This window comes from Lissotriton vulgaris, unplaced genomic scaffold (assembly GCF_964263255.1).
Source record: "Lissotriton vulgaris unplaced genomic scaffold, aLisVul1.2 SCAFFOLD_914, whole genome shotgun sequence".
In the NCBI taxonomy this organism is placed as follows: domain Eukaryota; kingdom Metazoa; phylum Chordata; class Amphibia; order Caudata; family Salamandridae; genus Lissotriton; species Lissotriton vulgaris.
In genome coordinates this window covers 589,196-612,933 of record NW_028254243.1, presented here as the reverse complement: position 1 = coordinate 612,933, position 23,738 = coordinate 589,196, and the positions used below count along the sequence as shown (strand labels likewise).

Below are 23,738 nucleotides of genomic sequence, written 5' to 3'. Positions count from 1 at the left end.
AACAGTCCTCACCTGTTGAGACCGGGGTGGGGACTTCTACTGTAAATGTGTGTGGGAACGGGCATGAAGCGGGGATTCCGAGGATGTCTTTCCGTACATCAAAGTATTTGCAACAATGTGCCACATGTAATAAACTGCAATAAAGACCATAAACATGTGTATAAGAGGCCAGGCCTCAGAGATGCGGAGAGAGCACCTCGAGAAGATACCCTGTTGTCTGATTTGATGTGTTCTGCTCTGTCCGAATAAACTCCTGTTTCCTGCCTTCCAGTCTCCAGCGCCTGCCTCTTTGTTTGATAGATTCGAATGGAATGAGAGGCGGTTAATGCCGGGCAATACTTAAAGGTTTTTGTTCGACATCGGCTCTACCTTTTTCTACGGGTCTGCCTTGCGGACTGGGAGTCTAATGCGATTGCGATCTGATTGTTGTGTGCCACATTTCTAAACTGCATAATATAAATGATATTGCTAACCTCGGCCTCCGGACCCATTACCGGATGAAGGGGAGACGACGGCGCTTGCGATATCAAACACCGACAAAGGTGACAATTCTCATTCTAGCAGCGCACGCACTCCCTACCGAGACTGTCTCTCCACAGATGTTGTGCTGGCGCGCAACTGCCGTGACGCGTCAGAGGAGCACAGCGGGGGGCTGTCCCCAGGCCGTCATTGGTAGCGCTAAAGATTGACGGCCCTGGTACTCACAAACTGGGTACGCCGCCGTGCATCGCACCATCATCACATCACCACTATAGTAGGTGGTGCGTGCGTGCGTGGCAACGAGCACTGCACTGACTGCAGTATTTTAATTTGTAAGCAGGTGCGTGTGCTGCGCACCATTCTCTTGCACTATGATAAAGTAGCAGAGTAGAGGTGAGGCTGCACTGCAGTGCAGAGCTGTTTTTGTGTTACACAGCGAGCCAGCATAACCAGATTGGTGTCACCCCATGATGGAGTGACACCTGGTGCGGTCCGCATCCCCCCACCCCAGTAGTGACAAACTGGTAAGGTGGATGCACTTTTAAAATAACCCCTGCTCACCCTCTTGCTAGCTTTGCACGAGCATACAACTTTTCTCAGAGGCAGTGTGTAAAGAATTTGTGCATGCATACAGTAACACAGTGAAAACACTACAAAGGAACACCACACCATTTTAAAAAAAATAAGCAAACTTTATCTAACTCAACAAGACCAAACGCGACAAAAATCCAACATACAAAACTCTTGAAAATAGTTACTGTGCAAAATAACCTTTAAATTGCAGAAAAAACGTGAAAATACAGATCCTCTGACTCTGTAGCTCTGTCCACGATTTCTGCAATACTGAATATGACAGAGTCTAACAATTGCAGCCAACCGCATTGATATGGGTTAGCTAAAACGTCAACGGGCTCGGAGACAGTACCTTTTGTTGTTACACCAACACGATGGTACGACCCGGTCCAGTGCAACCGTCGCGGTTGTGATGTGGATAGAAGCATTGCAGCGTGTAGTGTCCTCACCACCCTATGCAGACAGTGGCTCGTTGATGTGGTCAATGAGACTAACGTTTGCGTTGCAGGGTGAGACGGTGCTCGATGCGGTGCCTGGCAGGTCACAATGCATCAACAGAGCCAGTCGATGTTCGAGTTCGGCAGCGACGGAGTTGATGATGTCAGTGCAGCATGTAGTGAAGTGATGCGGAATACGATGGCCACAGAACGCAGTGCAAGCAGCGGCTCATTGATAGAGTCAGTGAGACCTGGGTTGAGTTGCGAAATGAGGTGGTGCTCTCTGCGTGCCTTCAGGACCAGGCATCCTGCAATGGACTTGGTGACAGAGTCGGTTACCCTTTTTTTTCTGTGGCAACAGCCGTTCCAGAGACTATGCCCAGAAGCTTGGTGAGGTCTTTGATTTTCCTGAGACAGCGTAAACCGGGGGCAAGCTCCACTTCAAGCCCTTGGATATCTTCCTCAAGCAGGGGACACATCACACAGCAACTTCTTTATCCTTTTCTTGGCAGAAACAGCCACTGCAGGCCAACCCCAGAAAGCACACAGCTAAGGGGCGGTACTCCTCCTCCATTTCCTCCAGCTCTTTTCCTTGGCAAATGTTCCTCTTGATTTCCCAGAAGTGATCTAAAAGTCTGGGGTCTGGGCTCCTCTTTTTATACAGAAAAATCATTTGTTCTCTGGTGGCAGGGATGCCCTGTGCTCAGTCAAAACCAGTTATGTCCTCTCTGGTGCAGCTTACTGTCAGGAGGTGGAGACAGCAATGTGTTAGGCAGACCAGGCCCATACAGGTGAAAGGAAATCTTCTCCCCCTACTCTAAATGCAGCCCAGGTCTATCCAGACTCTCTGGTGCCATTGCTCATCCCCGGCTCCTGTCACTCCAAAGCCAGACAGTCAATACACACCCTAGCAGAGACACACTGGATGGCTAAGCAAGAAAATACCTACTTTCTAAAAGTGGTATTTTCAAACCCAGAATGTAAAAATCACCTTCACTAAAAGATGCATTTTAATCATAGATCAGGCACACTAAACTTTATCTTTCTACCTTGTAACCAGGGGTTGTTATGTTTATGAGATGTTCTAAGCAAACTCCCCATTCCATCGTATGGGAACAGGTAGCCTTGGAGTAGTAAAAAACAAAATTGGCAGTGTTTCACTATCAGGACATGCCACACACACCGGGGCATGTCCTATCTTTCACATACACTGCACCCTACCCACAGGGGTAACTGGAGCCTACCTTAGGGGTGACTAACGGGAAGGTTAAGGCCTGGCATGTGGGTGCACTTGCCAAGCTGACATGGCAGTACTAGACTGCACACATGCTCTGCAGGGGCGGGCCTGAGTTATATTTACAGGCTGCTTATGTGGGTGGCACAATCAGTAATGAAGGCCCACTTGCAGCATTTGATGTACATGCCCTGGGCACACAAAGCGCACTGTACTAGGGACTGACTAGTAAATCAAATATGCCAAACAGGGAATCACTAATCCATAACAATACTTTACAAAGGGAGCACTTGCACTTTAGCACTGAACAGCAGGGGCAAAGTTCCCAAAGCATCTAGACCACCAAAAACAAAGTCGAACACACGGGAAAAACACTAGCGGCAAAGGCAAAAATACAGGGGAAGCCCACGCCAATGGTGCCAGGTCTAACTTTCCAACAGGGTGACTTCAAAAGAACTCTCCGAAGTGTACAAGGATTCCTATCAGCCCAGTCCTATCTGCCAGTCTAACCCTGGGGGGTAAGTCAGTGCTCTGTATGAGGACAGGACACTGCCTATTCAGATGCTAGTGTGACCCAACTCTCCCCCTTACTCTCCAGGGAGAGCCTCACTTTCCTGTGTTTGTGATTGTCTAGATGGAATGCACAAAGTGTGGCTGTCACCCAGCCCAGACATGTATTGGGGACATGCTGTCATGCACAAAGAGCAGTAAGTACAGATAAATGTCGACTTTCTAAAAGTAGAATGAAAAGGATAATACAATATTGAATACTATGTCTTTATCAACATACATTGATTATTGTGAGGGAAAAAATAGACTAACCACATATAGAATTAGTGAAATAATTTTAATTGATATTTTATAAGTCAAAAATGCAAACATTTATTGACTGTTATCCCAGTTATTCCATATAGTGCAAGAAAACAGTGCTCATAGAAGTGCTCATGTTTAAAGTGACATGAAAGAGGAAAGAGTAATGAATAACAACAATGTAGAAAACCAATAGAGACAGCAGCGTTCATAGGCCACACTGATAAGGCTATTTGAGAGTACTTTCTAATATTCATGATATATCCTAGCTAGAGGTAGGTGGCAGATGAAACAATTCATGCCCTCCATAAAGATCCGAATATTCAATCCATGCTTGTAAAAATAGGTTGACGTTTTGACCCAACTTATAGATATATGTTTTATATAGATATAGGTTTTAAATTAAACATTACATATATTAAAAGGTAAAACTAATATAATACAAATTAAATACATTTAAATAATTTTGAAATAACACACTTATATTAGACTTTATATATATATATTTGTCACATATATATAATCTAAAATATTATTAAACTAAAAATGAATTTAAAATGTAATATTTTTTTAAAATACATATACCCAATAACATATTAATTGGGAAGGGTATGCCCAGACGTGGGTCCCTTGCTCACTTTGCTACTGCATTCAAGCTAGCCTGGCTGATGAGGGCTTTTACCCCAAAACCGGTCCCAGGATGCTTGTATCAATTCCAGGGAAGACCTGGCTTGGCAGTTCGGGCCGGACTGTACCCATGAGCAGAGTTAAGACTGATTTGCATATGGGTGGGTCTAAATTGGGGTGACAAAGTGAGCTAAAGACCGATGATGCATTCATCCCAGATCTGTGACTGGGGGTGAGTGTCTCAAAAGTTTCAGTGCTCCGTCCATCATCTCATTATATTTGCTTTAGAATTTACTACTCCCTCTCCATGCAGTGCAACAGTATGGAAAATGTTTAATTTCGGAGGGGTGCAATTTTCTATTCACACTCCAGTCAGGGCAAGAGTGAGGAACTAGTTGGGCCATGAGGGATCAATGTCACTAACAGTAGGAAAAGAGTTGGTTTGCGAATGGATACAATGTATTATTCTCACTTAATTTTCTGCAACAGTAGGGAAACATGTGTTGTATGGTGAATTTTTGAGGCGCAGGCAACAGTTTTTCTGTAGTGTACTGGACTCCTAAGAGCAGGACCTTTCTATAAACTGATCCGATGCTAACAAGTCACTCAGGAGTCCTGGGTTCAAGATGAAGTTGTTGATCTATTTCTTCACCAAGCAAGAGTGTAGAAAGTCAGCACAGCAGGGCAGCAGTTTTTTTAGAAAGCAGCACAGCCAAGTGAAAAGCCTTGTAGCAGCACAGCAGTTTTTCTTTAATCAGAGTTTCCATAGGTCCAGAAGTGCACTGAGTTGGTGGTGTCAGAGTTCACTGGTGCCCTGGTTCTGGAAGGTGGGAGGAGCTTGAAGACAGTGTCTGTGAAGTGCAAGGAATTCCCTACCCCCGTGCCCTACTGGCCCTGGCTCCAGTCTGGCAGCAGTAACAATGTGGGGTAACTAGGCCCTTTGTATGAAGGCAGAGCACATGCTCATCAGTTGCAAATGGGTCTGTGCTAAGCTCTGCCCCATCGTGCCATCAGATAGCCCATTCAGGTATACCTAATCCCACTATTATGTAACTGTCAGGAAGCAATTCACAAAATCTAACAGTCAGTTAAACCAAGCCATGTGACCCAAGACAGGCTACAGGTAAAAAGGCAAGAAAATATCAACTTTCTAAAAGTGTCAGTTTCAGAATTGAAATTTAAAATATGACTTTACCATAAGTTAGGATTTTAAATTGTATTCCCAGAAACACCAATCATAAACTGATCATTTCTTCTCATTTAGAAGTTACACATCTAAAATATCATAAGGCAACTCCAATGTTATCCTACGGGAGTGGTAGGCCTTACAGAAGTGAAAAACTAATGTAAGAGTTTTTCTCTACCAAGAAATGTAAAACTTAAAAGTAAATGTCCTATTCTTTTAAATACATTACACCCTGCCCTCAAGGCTGTTCAGGGCCTGCCCTAGGAGTGACTTGTATGTACTAAAAAAGAAGGCTTGGGCATGGCAAAAGGGTTATTTTGCCAGGTTGAAACAGCTGTTTAAACTGCATACACAGGCTTTGTAATGGCAGGTTTGAGACATGTTCAAAGTGCTACTTAAATTGGTGGCATAACCAGTGCTGTAGGTCCACTAGTAGCATTTAGTTTATAGGCCCTGAGTACATCTATTAAAACTTTATTAGGGACTTATACGTACATTAAATATGCCAATTGGGTATAAGCCAATTCCACCGTGTTTAGAGTAGAGAGCACAAGTACGTTAACACTCGTTAGCAGTGGTAAAGTGCACAGAGTCCTATAGCCAACACAAATGATTTCAGCAAAAAGTAGGAGGAGGAAGGCAAAATGTTTGGGATGACCCTGCAGTAATGCCCAGGTACAAAAAAAGGTGTTTTGTATTGTGAACTCTGTGTCAAACATACTAAGAGGAGCTTTTATTTTATGAATCCCTCTATAAACACCATAGAAAGGAACTGCACATTATGATCTCATCAAATATAAAAGGAAGGGATTTTGAATTGTTTAGCACCATTTTTATGTTGAGCCTAGGGAGCCCATATGCTGTCTCTCAACTTATTATATCTTCTTCTGTAGGGTTTTGCCATGCCCATCACACGCCTAGCACTTTAATTGGTTTGTGGGCCTGCCTGTAAGCATGGGTGGAAAATCCGTTCAGCTCGTGGATTTTGCGGATTTTCGGTAAATTTGCAATCTGCGAGATTCGCGAATTTCCCGCAAAATCCGCGAGCGGAACGGATTGGGTCAAAAGTTCAAGCTGACTTTTTGTAACTATTTTAGAATGGCGCCGGCAAGCTGCCAGAGCCTCTAAAATAGTTACAAAAAGTCAGCTTCAACAGGAAGCACTAATAGATAAAGTAAAGCAGGTGCTAGAGTTGAATCTCAAATTCAGTTACACAACCATTAATCACCCCAAACATGGGGTGATTAATGACTGCGTAACTTAATTTGACCTTCAACTCAAGCACCTGCTATACTTTATCTATTAGTGCTTCCTGTTGAAGCTGACTTATGGCTGAGGGCAGAAGGGCACAAAGTGGGACAGAGGGCATGAGTTAGGCAGAGGGCAGAAGGGCACAGAAACCAGTGGGGCAGAGGGCAAACGGGCACAAACAAGAGTGTTGCAGAGGGCAGAAAGGCACAAAAACAAGTGGTACAGAGGGCAGAAGGGCATAAAAAACGAGAGGGTGGCAGTGATAAACCAGGCAAAAAAAAACAGCGAACACGCAAAGCGCCGCGAATACGCAAAGTTCACAACGAACACCCGCGAACACGCAAAAATAAAAAATCTGCACATTCGCGCGAATTCGCAAATTTTGCAGAATGCAAATTTACAAATCCGCAAATTTGCGGATCGCGAATTCGCTAAATTTGCTCATGCTTAATTTAAAATTAATTTGTTTCTTTGGTAAATGCTTTAGATTTATCCCACATTTTGGCTGTGTTTTTACCGCCCTGGAGAATGCCCCTGTTACATGGATAGGTTAACTTCTGGCCATTTATTTATTTTGGGTGCACTACTTTTTTGTTTGCTTTGTTTCTTTTCCTCACGTTTTTAGTTTGTATTCATGCTTAGCGACTTCTTACGCTGAAGATCTCTCCCCTCACAGGGCTTTAGAGTTGCTACCTTGAAACCCCCAGCAGGCACATCACAAACAGAGCAGGCTGCCTAAAGGACTTTAACTTTCACAAGCTCTTTACGTTCAATTTGCAGCATGGCGCATACAGCCTCTTACGGTTGCTCCTCTGCTATGGCAGAAGAGCGTGGCCACACTGCTTTCAAGCAGTTCTAGAAGCAAAAACATAAAATGATAATAACTTTCAGTTATTATCATTTTATGCCTCCTTTTTCGGGGCTGCTCTGCTAACGGAGCAGGGCAGGGGAGGAGTGGTTTGCCCACTCCTAAGTGCGCAATGACTGTTTGATCGGCCTTCTGGGGCAGCACAAATGAGTCATGCTCAATTTCTCCCTTCTCCATGCAGACTGCATTACAGCATGAATGGGGTTTCATGCCCACCCCTCCAGCCCCTGGATGAGCACCGTGTCATGGCACTCAGAGCAATCACAATGCAGCAAACATGGCACAGGCACAGCAGCCTTCACTTTCACAATTAAAATTTACAGCACAGAGCCCACAGCTTCTTGCATTAAAGTCTGTCCCCGTGCCAGGCTTTATAGTCGCAATTGTTTTCACTTTATCAAGCGCATTCGGAAGCCCTTCCGTCTAGACCAAACCATTGTAACAGAAGCCTATCAATGAATCTCACAGTGCCATTGTCTCCTTGTGAGGTAGACATGTGAACCTGCCTCAGCTCCAATTATGTCTCCAACATGCATAGTTCTGGCACTGCTATTTCAGCCCCTACACAGGAATACATCAGCTACAGCAGACGGCATAACAGTAGCTGAAAAGAAACCGGTACTAGAGCATTGAAATCTGTCAGCATGGCAAGAGAATATAACTCTTCAGCCTTCGTCTGCCTAGTGACCATCTTCAAATGCCTAGCGTATGTGTTGTTTTCTTCCATTCCTATATTTTGCAGTTGCTTTTTCTATCACATGGCGTACAGTGTATTAGTTGTGTAATTTGTTTTGAAATTAGATAATCGATCATTTAGTGATTCAGTTTGTTTTTGTGTAAAAAAATTGTCATTTGCAATGCTATTAGATCTAACTTTCACAAATGCGAGACCAATTGCATTGCAAATGCTTATTTTAGGTATGCCCACGATAAATTATAGGTGTCTCTAGGGAAAGGCTTCATATTATTGTTAATTTATACTTTGGTACTGGCTCAAACGTTTTAATTGGTCTCTCAAAGCATAGATCTTTGGACGATATTTATGTTCATGATAAAGTCAACAGGCTTACATTCGTTATTTATGAATCGGAAAATCCAATGTAGGTAAAAAATACCGAATCGGTAAGATTTGGTATTTACCGAATCGGTATTTACCGATTCAGTATTTGCCATTGATTCCTATGGGCCTGTAGGCTCATAGGAATGAATGTCAATTACTGAATCGGTAATTACCGATTCGGTAAATACAGAAAAATTCAAGGGTGGCAGGGTGTCACTTTGACACCCTGTTGCACCCCTGATTATGGCTTGTGTGCCATGTGGCACACATACATGCCCTTAGTGCATGACTGATCCAATTGGAAGGAAAATTATGGCCTGATTATGACTTTGGTGGTGTGGAAGTGGACCGCCGTGACAGTGTCCAACCCCCACACCACCAAACTCGAACACCCCCACCCTCCAGGTTACATGTTTCCTCGTGGCTTGTGAGGTGGTGCTTTGGCTGTTCCGCAGTGGTGCAGTTCTAAGACTGATTAGTGAGCCTTTGAACTACAGCACCAAGGGAGCGCCAAAGCAAATTCCTGCATGGCATGGACTGTGCAGTGCCGTACAGGAACTGGGGTGCATGCACACTGGGGGGCACACCATCTGCCACCCTCATGCAGCCCATGCACAGTGGCAACTGGGGGCTCTGTACGCCCCCTTACTTTCCTGAACGCCATACTTTTCATAGCACAGACATCACCATGAAAAGTGTGGAGGTCATGAAAGTCATAATATGCTGGGCAGTGCCTCAGCACCAGCATATTGCTGCCCCAGACTCCCACATCACTGAGGGATCGCAGATCCCTGGTCGCTGTGGTGGTACCATAGTGGTCTGACTGCCGAAGTTGTAATGCGGCGTTTGGACCACCGGTGCAACAGTAGCCACCACGCCACCACGGGTTAGACGGTCCTATGGATGCCAAACTCGTAATTTGGCCCTTAATGCTCATGCCACTGAGTTCTTGGATAAAGTCTTTGATGTGTCCCTCAAGGCAGAGAGCACATGATCAAGTTTATGTTTCACTTCTACTTTATAGATTTTTTTTAAATGTGGTGATGAAGACCGTACGCCTCTCATTTTACGTTGTGACCTTGATAAAGCCTGTAGGTCTAACTTTTCTGATTACAAAAGACTTTTAGTGTGTCAATATGTCCTCATAAGAGGATTGTTGGTGCACAAAATTCTACCTACTACAACACCAATAATGGCAACAGCCTGGATGTACTTAATAAGTTTCCCTCTGAGATTTTTTAATTTCATTATTTGTGCCCTGTGATTCTGTGAGGCCTGTTTATGAGGAGTTTACATTTGTAACTCCACATTAAATCTTGTAAATATTTGTAATTTTGTCTGTAGTATTTTGTAGTGTGCTCAATGCAGTACTTTTCCTTTTTAAAGAAGCCTTTCCAGGATGCTGAGTTATTATTTTTGCGCATTGCTGAATTTTGATTTCTAACACACATCAGCTCCCTGAGTCAGTCTTTTACCGCTCTGCTTCAGGATTCTGAACTAGAAGACTTGCTAGTGAGGTTCAATTTTTCAACGTAACTTTTTTTGGTCATATGACCATTAAAGTGCACACTAAAAGGTGCTAGTGAGGTTAAACCTGCTTATAAAAGTGGCTTTTATGAATGGTGATCGCTAACATGACTGAAAGGGGGATGTTAGACCTGGTATCTTTTGGCATGTTTCCCCTGTATTTTTGTTTTCTGACCTGCTTTTTTTAGGGTATGCTGGACTTTGTTTTTGCTGAATTAGTGTCTCTGCACACTTTTTCACTGCTAATCCGTGCTAAAGTGCAAATGCTCCTACTGTAAAATTGTGTTATGATTGGTCTTCTATGATCGGCATATTTGATTTACTGGTAAGTCCCTAGGAAAATTAACTGCATGTGCACAGGGCCTTTAAATCTAATGCTACTAGTGGGCACTGAGTGTGCCACCCTCAGATGCAGCCTTTCCAAGGTGTCTCAGACCTGCCACTGCAGTGTCTGTGAGTGTAGTTTTAAACTGCTATTTTGACCTGGCTAGTGCACCCACTTACCAGACCTAACTCTTCCCATTTGTTACACATAAGTCACCCCTAAGGTAGTCCCATGGTAGCCCCATGGGCTGGGTGGAGGGTGCGTGAAAAGTAGGATATGTACTGGTGTGTTTTAAATGTACTGATAGTTAAATACTATGCATTTCACCTTCCACTATTGAAAGGCTGTCTTTCCAATAGGTGATCATTGGAACTACCTTGTAACATTGTACAGGTGTTACCTTCATTTGGGACATGATGGAGAAACTGACGTTAGGTTCCCTGAGCTCAGAATGTAATAACATATTTTAGTAAAGGTGTTTTTAGATTGTGTGTTTGAAGATGCAACTTTTAAAAAATTGGCCATTTTCTTGCTTAACCATCCTGTGTGCCTCTGCCTGCTTGGGGAATTAACGTCTGGTTTTAAACTGTCATGGCTGTTTGTGCATACACTCCAGACATGGAAACAAAGGGAGCTGATGTGTGTCCTGCATATGCTGATGGTCCATCCTGGGCTAGACTGGTGGAGGAATTTGCACTGACACTTGAATAGGTTGTGGCTGTTCTGCACAATGCTGTCTCCACCCCCTGTAGTGTGGCTGGAAAAAGGAGGTCAGAACTGGCTTTGCTGAGCTAGAGAAACCTTCTCAAAGAAGAACTTCAAAGGGAAAAATGGGTATAAGTATTAGATATAAAACCCCAGAACTTTAGAACTCTTTTGGGCTAAGGAACCTGCCAAGAAGTAGTGCTGGAAGAGCTGCCATGAGGATTAATGCCCATTTGCTGTATGTTGCTTTGTTGGGTTGGCCTGCAGTTGCTGCTTATGTCTTGGGCAGTAAAAGGACTGGACTGAACTTTCTGCAACGGATTGCCTGAGTTTCCCCAGGAGCTTAAAGTAGAGCTTGCCTCCAGTTGGGAGTCTCAGGAATCAATGACTTCAAGTTCATCTGTCAACAGCCGTGGGAATTGTGTGTTTAGTGCTGCAACAGAAGAAAAATCTCAACACCATCATCAACAACACCACTGCCGGCTCCGTGACCTGAAGGCACCACAGAGAGCATCGCCCTGCTTTGCACCGCAACCCTGGTCTCCCCGACGATGATGCTCCATGCCGAGATAGATGCCACTGCCTGTAATATGGCATGTGGACACTGCTTCTGAGGTACATGAATCATCAACCTATCACACACGGCAGCCCTGGTCCACTGTCTAAGTGCTGTCGAATCCAGCATCATCAACAACACTGCTACTTGATCCGCAACCTGTGGGCACTGCCTGAAGCATCACTCTCCTTCACATCGCAGCAACCTTGGGTCTAGCAACTACAGAGTTTCAGTAATGACGAACACGCTGCCTGCCCCATGACCTGTGAACACGTACTATGCATCGCCCTAATTTACACCATAGTCCTGATCTCACTGACAACACCGTCACTGAACTCCTGCACCATGATCTGTGGGCACCTCACTTTGCATCATCCCTTCTGACATCAACGCCAGTGCTCCTGTATTCAACCTCTCTGATATCGATTTGCAACATGTGTGACTTCAAGGGTCCGACGACTCATGCACTGACCACCGGGACCAACACTTTCTGGCATCGACAACACTGCTTTCTTGGAGCTCGTCGCGAGATACACAATGCCCTGCATTTCCAAGGTAGTTTGCAGGTCTTCCCGACACCTTAGCTGGTCCGCAACCTCGTGGTCAGTCTGAACTGTTGGATTTGTTTATTCATGAAGTTGTGATGCCATGGACAGATATATCAACTTCAAGAACTGTATTTTAAGCAGATTCTTGCAATTGTCATATCATTATTACTGTATGGTGTTTTTTTATCATTTTGGTTTTGTGTTACATATATAAATATTGCCTATTTTTCGAAATCTGGTGTGGCGTCCTTTTGTAGTGTTTTCATTGTATTACTGTCCGTTATGTGCAAATGCTTTATACATTGCCCCTGAGACAAGTCTGACTTCTTATCCGAAGTTACCAAGGGGGTGAGCAGGGGTTATTTTCAGCCGCGGTTGGCAGTAGGAGTTCCTGCAGGGCTGTGACGTGGGGAGGGGGAGGGGCAGGGTAGGGGGTAGTAATTTATGGATTACGGGGTTTAAAAGGTAAGTAAACATATAAATAAATAAAACGAATTTCGTTGCGCGCACTGCATCTCATTTGGTGATGCAGTGCGCGCAACGAAATTTGTTTTATTTATTTATATGTTTACTTACCTGTTAAACTCCGTAATCCATACATTACAGCCCCCCACCCTGCCCCTCCCCCTCCCCAAGTCACCGCCCTGCAGGAACTCCTACTGCCGACCGCAGCTAGTTATTTTAGAAGTGTAATCCCCTTATCTTGACTAGAAGTAAGGGTCCCTACTTGGACAGGGTGCAAACCTGCCAACTAGAGACCCCCATTTCTAACAGGAATCTATCAAGGGTTTTGTCTTACTAGGAATTTTCACCAAACTTTGAGACCTATCTAAATGAATTGCCGCAAACGAAAATATCATCGTGACGTGCCGCGTCTGCGTGAAACGCACGGCGTAAGCGCACCCGGAAGCACTCGAGCGAATATGATTGTGCAATGTACGCATCTGACGCGCTTACGCGATGCGCCCGGGGGCGCGTCGCGTAAGCGCGTCTGGTCATGTAACCTGAAAATAACACTTTTTATTGGTGCAGAACAGTTTTGGTTTCTAAATGATGAAAGCCCGGGTCATGTGACCTGAAAATAACACTTTTCATTGGTTCAGGACAGGTTTTTTTTCCAAATGATGAAAGCCCCCACCATATTTCCTTATTCTGACTTTGTCCTTTGACTGAGGAAGACCTGTATGGAGATCTAAGAGTAATATTGTGTACTTTAAAATGGCTACAGTAGCAGCAGCAGCTGGAGCATCTGCACCACCACCACCACCACCAAGAGGACCACCACAACATCACATTGGTGGTCTCTCCATGTTGTTGAACTAGTTTATTTATATGTGCACATGATGTTATCATGTATGATTTTAACACTGTTCTCTTTTTTCTAGAGCACTTCAGGAACTTGCCCATCACTTTTTTACATGGGCGTGTTATCTCCTGTTCCTGTTAATACTTAAGGGCATGCCCACTTGGGCATCACTGAACACTTCACGGATTATACTGCGGGCATTGGGCATGACGTGCAGATGTGACTTTTCCTGGTCATACCGGCTTGAACTATCCTTGCACGTATTGTACTTTTACCTTGCATTAGTACTGGGCATCTGCTTAGGTCCATGTTTTATGACTTTGGCTCCCTTAGACACTTGTCTAGCAAATGCGTGCCCACGTCATGCCCCTTCTTTTCTTTTTGGGCATATTTGGTTGCTGGTATTTTTATGGTACTGTCTCTTTAATTCCAGAGACAGCACAAGCAACTTCTTTTGGTCCCGGGTTTCTCCGGCTTTCACATATTTCATGTGCTGTTTATTTACGCCGTTGTACTTGGGATAGCACTCGCTTTAATTTTCCCTGTTACTCTGTTATTGATTATGTATTTCTAACTCCTGAGTATGGTTACGCTCATGCTAAATATTTTCTTTAGTATTTGGTGGGTACTGACATGTATTTGAATGTTGACGTATACATATCATTGTTTATGTTCCACGTCTTATGTTTCTCAGGTCTTGATCTTATGTTATATGTTTGACTCGCACAAGATGTCTGCCCTCATTTTCCCGCAATCCCATTTTCACTTTGTTTGTTTCACTTGATTTAAACGTTTTGCACATTTTCTGTCATTTGTGTGATCAAGGCTTGTGGGAAGCCGAAACATGTAGCAAGTGATTAAACACCCTTGGATTGTGTCCTGTTTGGCGTATTTTTGGCTGCCACTGAGAGCGTGTTTAGGCAGTTGCTTGAAGTGAATATGAATATATATATATATATTCATATATATATATATATATATATATATATATATATATATATATATATATATATATATAAAAGCAAATCTTCAATCAGCACACTCCTGCCAGAAATGAAGACACGGACCACGAAGGCTGCAGTAAGGGAGATTTTAATTCAAACCTCTCAGGTGACGCGTTTCGAGCAACTTGTGCTCTTGTTCATGTATATATATATATATATATATATACATATATATATATATATATATATATATATATCCCAGCTCCAAACTTTCCTCTTATCCTTCAGGAAAGAAAAGCACTCACGAGGATTCTGTAGCTCAACAGCAGTTTATTCAGGACAAACGCGTTTCGGATTCACATCCTTCGTCAGTGTCGTAAGTTCTAAACAAAATACTGGCGGCCATATTTTATTAAAAACATCACATGTCACGTGTCTTTTGTGGCAATAGAGGACGGACTTGGCGTCATTGTGTTTAACGTGGGCGCCATTTTAACACAGTAAATACTGGTCAACAATTATACAGTTTCATAACAGAACCCAAATTCGGATATCGATTTGAAACTCCATTTGTGTTACATTTCAACATTAACAAATTTCATCAATTAAAATGATATTCATAAAGTCATAATTAAGCCGTGGATCGGCAATGCAGCCTTCTAAAAAGGCTGCTGGTCCTGTGTTACCCACATAGATTTATGCCGTGTATCGGCTCAAGCGACATGTTTAAAAGCGAAACATTTGCAGACAGTGCCTCACAGGTCATATTCAGATATCACAGTGTTTCATTTATTCAAATGGATGGCCAACTCCTCCCCACTGTTCAGCCCTTTCGGTATCTTGGTTCCCAGATCAATGATATAAAGTGACTCCAGCCTCCTAAGCTTAAGTAAGCGATCTCCCCCTCTAATATTTGCTGGTAAATAATCCAAACAATAATATTGCAACAGGTCCCTATTGCTATTATGTTTGATAGAGAAGTGTCGTGCTACTGGGTAGCTGAAGTCCTTATTTTTTATAGCCCGCATGTGCTCCAATATCCTCAATTTAACCATATTGATGGTGCTTCCCACGTACTTCAGTCCGCAGGGGCACACAAGACAATATACTGCAAAGCTGGTTTTGCAGGTCATGAATTTATTCATCTGTTTGTTTTGCTTCATGCCCTCTATCTTATATGATTTTACTCTTTTGCTTGCTACACAGGCTTTGCATTTCCCGCAGGGAAAGAATCCTTTCATTTTCCTGAGGGTGTTTTGGGTTCTGGATGCGGACTTGTCTAGATGGCTGGAAACCAAGTTATCTTTCAGGGAGCGAGCTTTTCTAAAGGTCATTAGGGGATGGACAGGAATGTCTGAGGCAATAACGGCATCTGTTTTAAGTATATGCCAGTTTCTCCTCAGAATATTCCTTATGGTGTTGGACTCCTTGGAGAAAGTGGTAATCATTCTAAATTTTCCTGTGTCTTTAGTAGTCTTCTCTTTTTTCTTTAGCAGATCTTCTCTTTTTAGATTTTGGACCTTTCTACGTGTACTCTCTAACAGTGTTGTCCTGTATCCTCTTGCCTGAAAGCGATCTATGCTTCCTTTGAGAGCTATGTTGTAGTCTTCCTCGCTTGAACAGTTCCTTTTTAACCTCAGAAACTCCCCATAGGGGATACTGTCTTTTAGCTTTTGAGGGTGATCACTGTCCGCGTGCAGAATACTATTCCCAGCAGTGGGTTTTCTGTATAAGGAGGTGTTCATCTTCCCATCCTCTACAGATACTTTCAGGTCAAGGTAACTGACTTGAGTGGTACTGATATCTCCCGAAAAATGAAGATTAACTTCATTGTTGTTTAAAATTCCTATATATTCCTTGGCTTCTGCTGTGGTACCCTCCCAGATTAAAAACAGATCATCAATATATCTGTACCATGCCACTATCTTGTCAGTCCATTCTTGGTTCACCCTAGACCAGGCTACCTGCTCCTCCCACCAGCCCACGAACAAGTTCGCGTAGCTGGGGGCGAAGAAGGTACCCATCGCGGTCCCGGATGTCTGTCTAAACAAATCCCCATTAAAGGTGAATATATTGTTACATAGACAAAATTCTATAAGTTCCAACAACATAGAATTATGGGTGGCAAATCTCATGGATTTCTTGTCTAGGAAGAATTTAATGGCTGTTAAACCTGCAGTGTGATTAATGCATGTGTACAAGCTTGTAATGTCAAGTACCATCATGCAATAGGTTGGTTGCCATGTAATTTGTTCAATATGACAAATAAAATTAGTGGTATCTCGTATATAGGATTTTAATTTAACCACCGCATCAAACAAAAAATAGTTGAGGAATTTAGAAAGATTTTCGGTTAGACTACCTAATGAAGACACTATTGGTCTACCCGGTGGTTCTCTCTCATTTTTGTGAATCTTAGGGAGGTGGTAAAAAGTGGGTAGGGTGGGCTCAGGAGTGTTTAAGAACAGATATTCATCCCCATCAAGCATCTGTTTATCGTGCCACAATTTAATTAAAGCATGAAATTTCCGAATGCTATCTTGGTAAATTAATGGTGTACAGATTTCATAACAGTCAGAGTTTTTTAATTGTTTATATGCTTCTTCTTCGTAATGTTTCCGTGTCATGAGGACTATATTTCCTCCCTTGTCTGAAGGTTTATATATAATGTCTTTATCATCTTTCAAACTCTTCAGTGCTTTTTTCTGATCCTTGTTTAGATTTTCATTTCTATAGTCCTTAGTCCTCTTTGATGTCATCCTTAATTTCAGTAGGTCCTTAGTGACCGCTTCTGTAAAGGTGTCGATGGCATCATGTGGCATTATAGGAAAAAACTGGGAGGGGGATTTAAGTCCACTGGTGGGCGCATCTTGGTCTGTTCCCACATTTCTTATCCTCTGAGTCAAAGTTTGTTCAGTTTCAGATTCGGTAGGATCCTCATCTTTACGTAAATTTTCCAGGATTTCCAGGGTCGTTAGATCATTTATTGACAACAGATCCATGTCTTGTTTCTGTGTTTTCAAAAGTTTAGCTTCTTTTGTCGTTGGTCTCAACTTGAAGAATTTATGGAGTTTCAGTCCACGAGTAAATTTGAACAAGTCTATCTTAGTTTGTGTGAACTCAAAACTCGTTTGTGGGCAGAAGGTTAACCCTAACTTTAGTACTGACTCTTCAGTTTTGGTCAGCACTTTACTTGTCAGGTTGACGATGGTTAAGTTGTCATCGGTCTCTACCATCGACTGCCTCTCCGGCTTCTTGTGACTCTGGTCGTTGGTTGGGGTGTTTTTCCTCAACCTCTTCCCTTTCCTGCCACCTCGTCTTGTTCTTCTGGTTTTTATGGGGGTCTGGTCTTTCCCCCTCGAAGCCATGTCTGTTGCAGTAGTTGATATTCCTGCTGAAAAGGAGTTTCCTCAATGTCAGTTGAGGGTCCTGCTACTACCTCATCTCCTGACTGGTCTGCATCTGTCATCCCCGATTCGGAGGTTTCCACTCTTGTTGTCTTTCCCTTGGCGGCATTTTTGTTCTTCACCATGTCCTTTCGGGGTTGGTCATATTTTTTCGAGAACGTGAGAATGCGACCCAGAGCATAGTCTCTCTCGTCACGGTCAAATTTTTCTTCTTTGCGTTGGCGAATTTTGGTTTCATATTTCGCTAGTCTGTTTTTCATCCCATCTCTTAGTTTGTCCATAGTTGCAACATCGGTGTTTTTCTTTAGTTGCTCCTCAATCAGCTCAATCTCTTTAATGGCTGCCTCCCGATCACTCCAGGCAAACTGGACCAAGATTTCTAACATCCCTTTGCAGGACGCTGCTGTGTGCGCTGCCCATGCCTCTAAGAGTTTCGGGTCTGGGTTTTGATAAGCTGGGACCGTATATATTCTCAACCCCCTAGGGACTCTCGATACCTCTATGTAGTTTTGAAGGGAAGTGGCCTCCCACCACTTCCGCACCTCTCGTTCACATGATTTCTCCAATTTGTTGAATAATGTCACTAAATCCTTAGAGACACTGTCGGCAACATTCGCTTTTGCATTCGTGCGGTCTGTTGTACCTTTTTTCTTGAACATATTGGCAGCCGCCTCATTTCTTTCATTCACACTGTACATAGTTGGTGCGTTTTAGATTATCGGCACGTTTCCTCCGAGCCCGGAGGGCGTGACCGAGTTTCAAACAACTGCTGTGAGATTAACAGATATATTGATGATCTGTTTTTAATCTGGGAGGGTACCACAGCAGAAGCCAAGGAATATATAGGAATTTTAAACAACAATGAAGTTAATCTTCATTTTTCGGGAGATATCAGTACCACTGAAGTCAGTTACCTTGACCTGAAAGTATCTGTAGAGGATGGGAAGATGAACACCTCCTTATACAGAAAACCCACTGCTGGGAATAGTATTCTGCACGCGGACAGTGATCACCCTCAAAAGCTAAAAGACAGTATCCCCTATGGGGAGTTTCTGAGGTTAAAAAGGAACTGTTCAAGCGAGGAAGACTACAACATAGCTCTCAAAGGAAGCATAGATCGCTTTCAGGCAAGAGGATACAGGACAACACTGTTAGAGAGTACACGTAGAAAGGTCCAAAATCTAAAAAGAGAAGATCTGCTAAAGAAAAAAGAGAAGACTACTAAAGACACAGGAAAATTTAGAATGATTACCACTTTCTCCAAGGAGTCCAACACCATAAGGAATATTCTGAGGAGAAACTGGCATATACTTAAAACAGATGCCGTTATTGCCTCAGACATTCCTGTCCATCCCCTAATGACCTTTAGAAAAGCTCGCTCCCTGAAAGATAACTTGGTTTCCAGCCATCTAGACAAGTCCGCATCCAGAACCCAAAACACCCTCAGGGAAATGAAAGGATTCTTTCCCTGCGGGAAATGCAAAGCCTGTGTAGCAAGCAAAAGAGTAAAATCATATAAGATAGAGGGCATGAAGCAAAACAAACAGATGAATAAATTCATGACCTGCCAAACCAGCTTTGCAGTATATTGTCTTGTGTGCCCCTGCGGACTGAAGTACGTGGGAAGCACCATCAATATGGTTAAATTGAGGATATTGGAGCACAGGCGGGCTATAAAAAATAAGGACTTCAGCTACCCAGTAGCACGACACTTCTCTATCAAACATAATAGCAATAGGGACCTGTTGCAATATTATTGTTTGGATTATTTACCAGCAAATATTAGAGGGGGAGATCGCTTACTTAAGCTTAGGAGGCTGGAGTCACGTTATATCATTGATCTGGGAACCAAGATACCGAAAGGGCTGAACAGTGGGGAGGAGTTGGCCATCCATTTGAATAAATGAAACACTGTGATATCTGAATATGACCTGTGAGGCACTGTCTGCAAATGTTTCGCTTTTAAACATGTCGCTTGAGCCGATACACGGCATAAATCTATGTGGGTAACACAGGACCAGCAGCCTTTTTAGAAGGCTGCATTGCCGATCCACGGCTTAATTATGACTTTATGAATATTATTTTAATTGATGAAATTTGTTAATGTTGAAATGTAACACAAATGGAGTTTCAAATCGATATCCGAATTTGGGTTCTGTTATGAAACTGTATAATTGTTGACCAGTATTTACTGTGTTAAAATGGCGCCCACGTTAAACACAATGACGCCAAGTCCGTCCTCTATTGCCACAAAAGACACGTGACATGTGATGTTTTTAATAAAATATGGCCGCCAGTATTTTGTTTAGAACTTACGGCACTGACGAAGGATGTAAATCCGAAACGCGTTTGTCCTGAATAAACTGCTGTTGAGCTACAGAATCCTCGTGAGTGCTTTTCTTTCCTGAAGGATAAGAGGAAAGTTGGAGCTGGGATTTATATCGCGGTACGCCACCGCGTTTTCTGCACCCGACCAGGAAGTGCCCCGCCTATGGCGTGTGGAGGAGCGAGATATATATATATATATGTATATATATATGTATATATATTTATATATATATTTCTCCAAAAGTCCATCCAACTCCACAAGGAAGAGGCACGTACACGAGGTAGGAAAGAATAAGGTTTTTTATTAAATTCCGGTCTCCCACGACCCTCGCAAAGAAAGAGAGACACGTATAATATATATATATATATATATATATATATATATATATATATATATATATATATATATATATATATATATATATTCACTGAAAAAAACATAGGTTATAGACTATATATAGTTAGGAATTCGCATTTACAAAACCTTATTTTACTCACACAAAACCATTGAAATTCCAAATATAGTTAGTTGCACTAACTATATATCGCGCACCCGCAATCCACTGCTGATGATGTCACATATTACATCATTCATGACATGGTCAGTGACATCACTGATGACATCACTGATGACATCTCAAATGACATCACTGATGACATCACTGATGACAACATCCAGTGACTGTATGTTTCTGTAAAGTTAAAATATGTCTTACATATTGAAGAATGAGTGGATGTATAAGTGTCTGGATGAAGGATTTAGTAGGTGCATGACTGACTGTATGAGTGAGTGATTAAATGTGTCTCACTGAGTGCATGGGTTAGTGACTAAACTGTCTTAATTTGTGCATCATTATGTCTGTTGTTCTGTAAACTGTTGCATGTGTTGATAAGTAGCTATATGAGTAGCTATATGAGTAGCTATATGGGTTATTGATTGGTTGCCCAAGTATTTGTATGGGAGACTGAGTGTGTGTGTGGGTGGCTGGGAGGTGTATGACTCTGTGCATAGATGTGTGAGCAGTTGATTCACTAGATGTATGGTTTCAAAAGTGCATGTGGAAACAGCTGTATGGGCGGTTGACTGTGTGCATGAGTGTATTGGTGAGTGAATGGATATCTCAGTGCTACATGTCAAAGTAAGTACATATGTAAAACACAGTACATGTGAGAGTTGACATATATAAATAACTGTGCATAAGAGCCAGTGAATGTGTGAGTGGCTGTATGGATCATTGTGAACTTGTATCAGGGATTGTATAAGAGAGTAAATATGTGTTAGTATATGTTTGAATAAGTAAAGTTTGTATAACTGTATAGTTGAGGAAATGGAGGTGTGATTGATTCTTTGCATAACTGACTAGGTGTGTGAGTAACTCCATGGATGAGTGACAGTCTGTGAGTGTCTGTTTACACTGATTGTATCTAAGGTTATATTAGAGTCTGAAGAGGTTCATCGTATTATCACATGAATGATATCATCAGTGATGTGATCAGTAATGTCAAATGAGATGTCATCAGTGATGTCATCAGTGATGTCATGTGAGATGTCATCAGTGATGTCATTTGAGATGTCATCAGTGATGTCATCAGTGATGTCACTGACCATGTCATGAATGATGTAATATGTGACATCATCAGCAGTGGATTGCGGGTGCGCGATATATAGTTAGTGCAACTAACTATATATGGAATTTCAATGGTTTTGTGTGAGTAAAATAAGGTTTTGTAAATGCGAATTCCTAACTATATATAGTCTATAACCTATCGTTTTTTCAGTGAATTTTCAAGGTTTTGTAAATGCTAATTCCTAACTATATATGGTCTATAACCTATGGTTTTTTCAGTGAATTTTCAAGGTTTTGTAAATGCTAATTCCTAACTATATATGGTCTATAGCCTATGGTTTTTTCAGTGAATATATATATATACATACATATATAAACATATATCATCTGTATATCTATATAAATACAAACATAAATGCATGCATACATATACTTATATGCATACAGATGCATGTTATTTACATGAAAGTTGAAAAAACACTAATAAAAGCAAAGCTAAAAAGCCACCTCATTACAAACAGAATGGCTTTAACTTAAACGAGGGCGAGATCTATTGCATTTTCAATGCTTGTTTACTTTGGTTCCATCAAGAAGGCATTCAGATGTGTCACACATTTGCCATAAATTCTGAATGTTAGCACTCTAGTTGCACATTAGATCACTGTAGTAAAGCTACTGCTCACCAGGGACGTCTGCTGCTGGTATTCAAAGTGCATGTTTCAGTCTGCATGTCAGAATTTTTTTAATGAAATAGAAGAGGATTTGAGAAGTCACTCAAAATGATCCCTATTTTTTCTTTCTGAAGCACTAATCATACTTTCTATGGCAAAATTAACCCCCTCATGTTGTTCCTTTTTAAATTGAGTGTTTTCAGACTTACCACTTCATTCCAATCAAGATGACTTCTGGTGTGCCATACTTTTGTCATAAGTAAGACTGTTAGCGCTCTAGTTGTTCTTTAGAACACTCTGGGACATTCTGTCATTGGGCTATACTTGGGGTACATCTGGGTGATATTTGGGCTACATTTAGGCTCTTTTGTCTCTGGTGGCCATCTTGGGAGACTGTATGTCAGAATTTTTTAATGAAATTGGAGAGGGTTTGAGAAGTCACTCAAAAAGTGCCCTAATTTTTCTTTCTGCAGCACTAATCATAATTCATATGGCAAAATATACCCCCTCATTTTGTTCCTTTTTAAATTAAATGTTTTAAGAGTTACCACTTTATTCCAATCAAGATGGCTTCAGGTGTGCCATACCTTTGTAATAAGTAGGACTGCTAGCGCTCTAGTTGTTCTTTAGAACACTCTGGGACATTCTGTCATTGGGCTATACTTGGGCTACATCTGGGTGATATTTGGGCTACATTTGGGCTCTTTTGTCTCTGGTGGCCATTTTGGGAGACTGCATGTCAGAATTTTTTAATGAAATAGAAGAGGATTTGAAAAGTCACTCAAAATGTGCCCTAATTTTTCTTTCTGCAGCACTAATAATACCTTCTATTGCATAATATACCCCCTCATTTTGTTCCTTTTTAAATTAAATATTTTAAGAGTTACCACTTTATTCCCATCACGATGGCTCCAGGTGTGCTATACCTTTGTAATAAGTAGGACTGTTAGCGCTCTAGTTGTTCTTTAGAACACTCTGGGACATTCAGTCATTGGGCTATACTTGGGCTACATCTGGGTGATATTTGGGCTACATTTGGGCTCTTTTGTCTCTGGTGGCCATTTTGGGAAACTGCATGTCAGAATGTTTTAATGAAATAGAAAAGGATTTGAGAAGTCACTCAAAATGTGCCCTAATTTTTCATTCTGCAGCACTAATCATACTTTCTATGGCAAAATATACCCCCTCATGTTGTTTCTTTTTAAATTAAATGTTTTAAGAGTTACCACTTTATTCCAACCAAGATGGCTTCAGGTGTGCCATACCTTTGTAATAAGTAGGACTGTTAGCGCTCTAGTTGTTCTTTAGAACACTCTGGGACATTCTG

At 42.0% G+C, this 23,738-nt stretch overlaps 1 pseudogene; it reads right to left on the bottom strand.

Annotated features, from left to right (window-relative positions):
• LOC147659617 (uncharacterized) overlaps nt 1–17,673 on the bottom strand; it is a 55,964-nt pseudogene extending 38,291 nt beyond the window's left edge.
• Nucleotides 17,674–23,738: the final 6,065 nt, after the last annotated feature.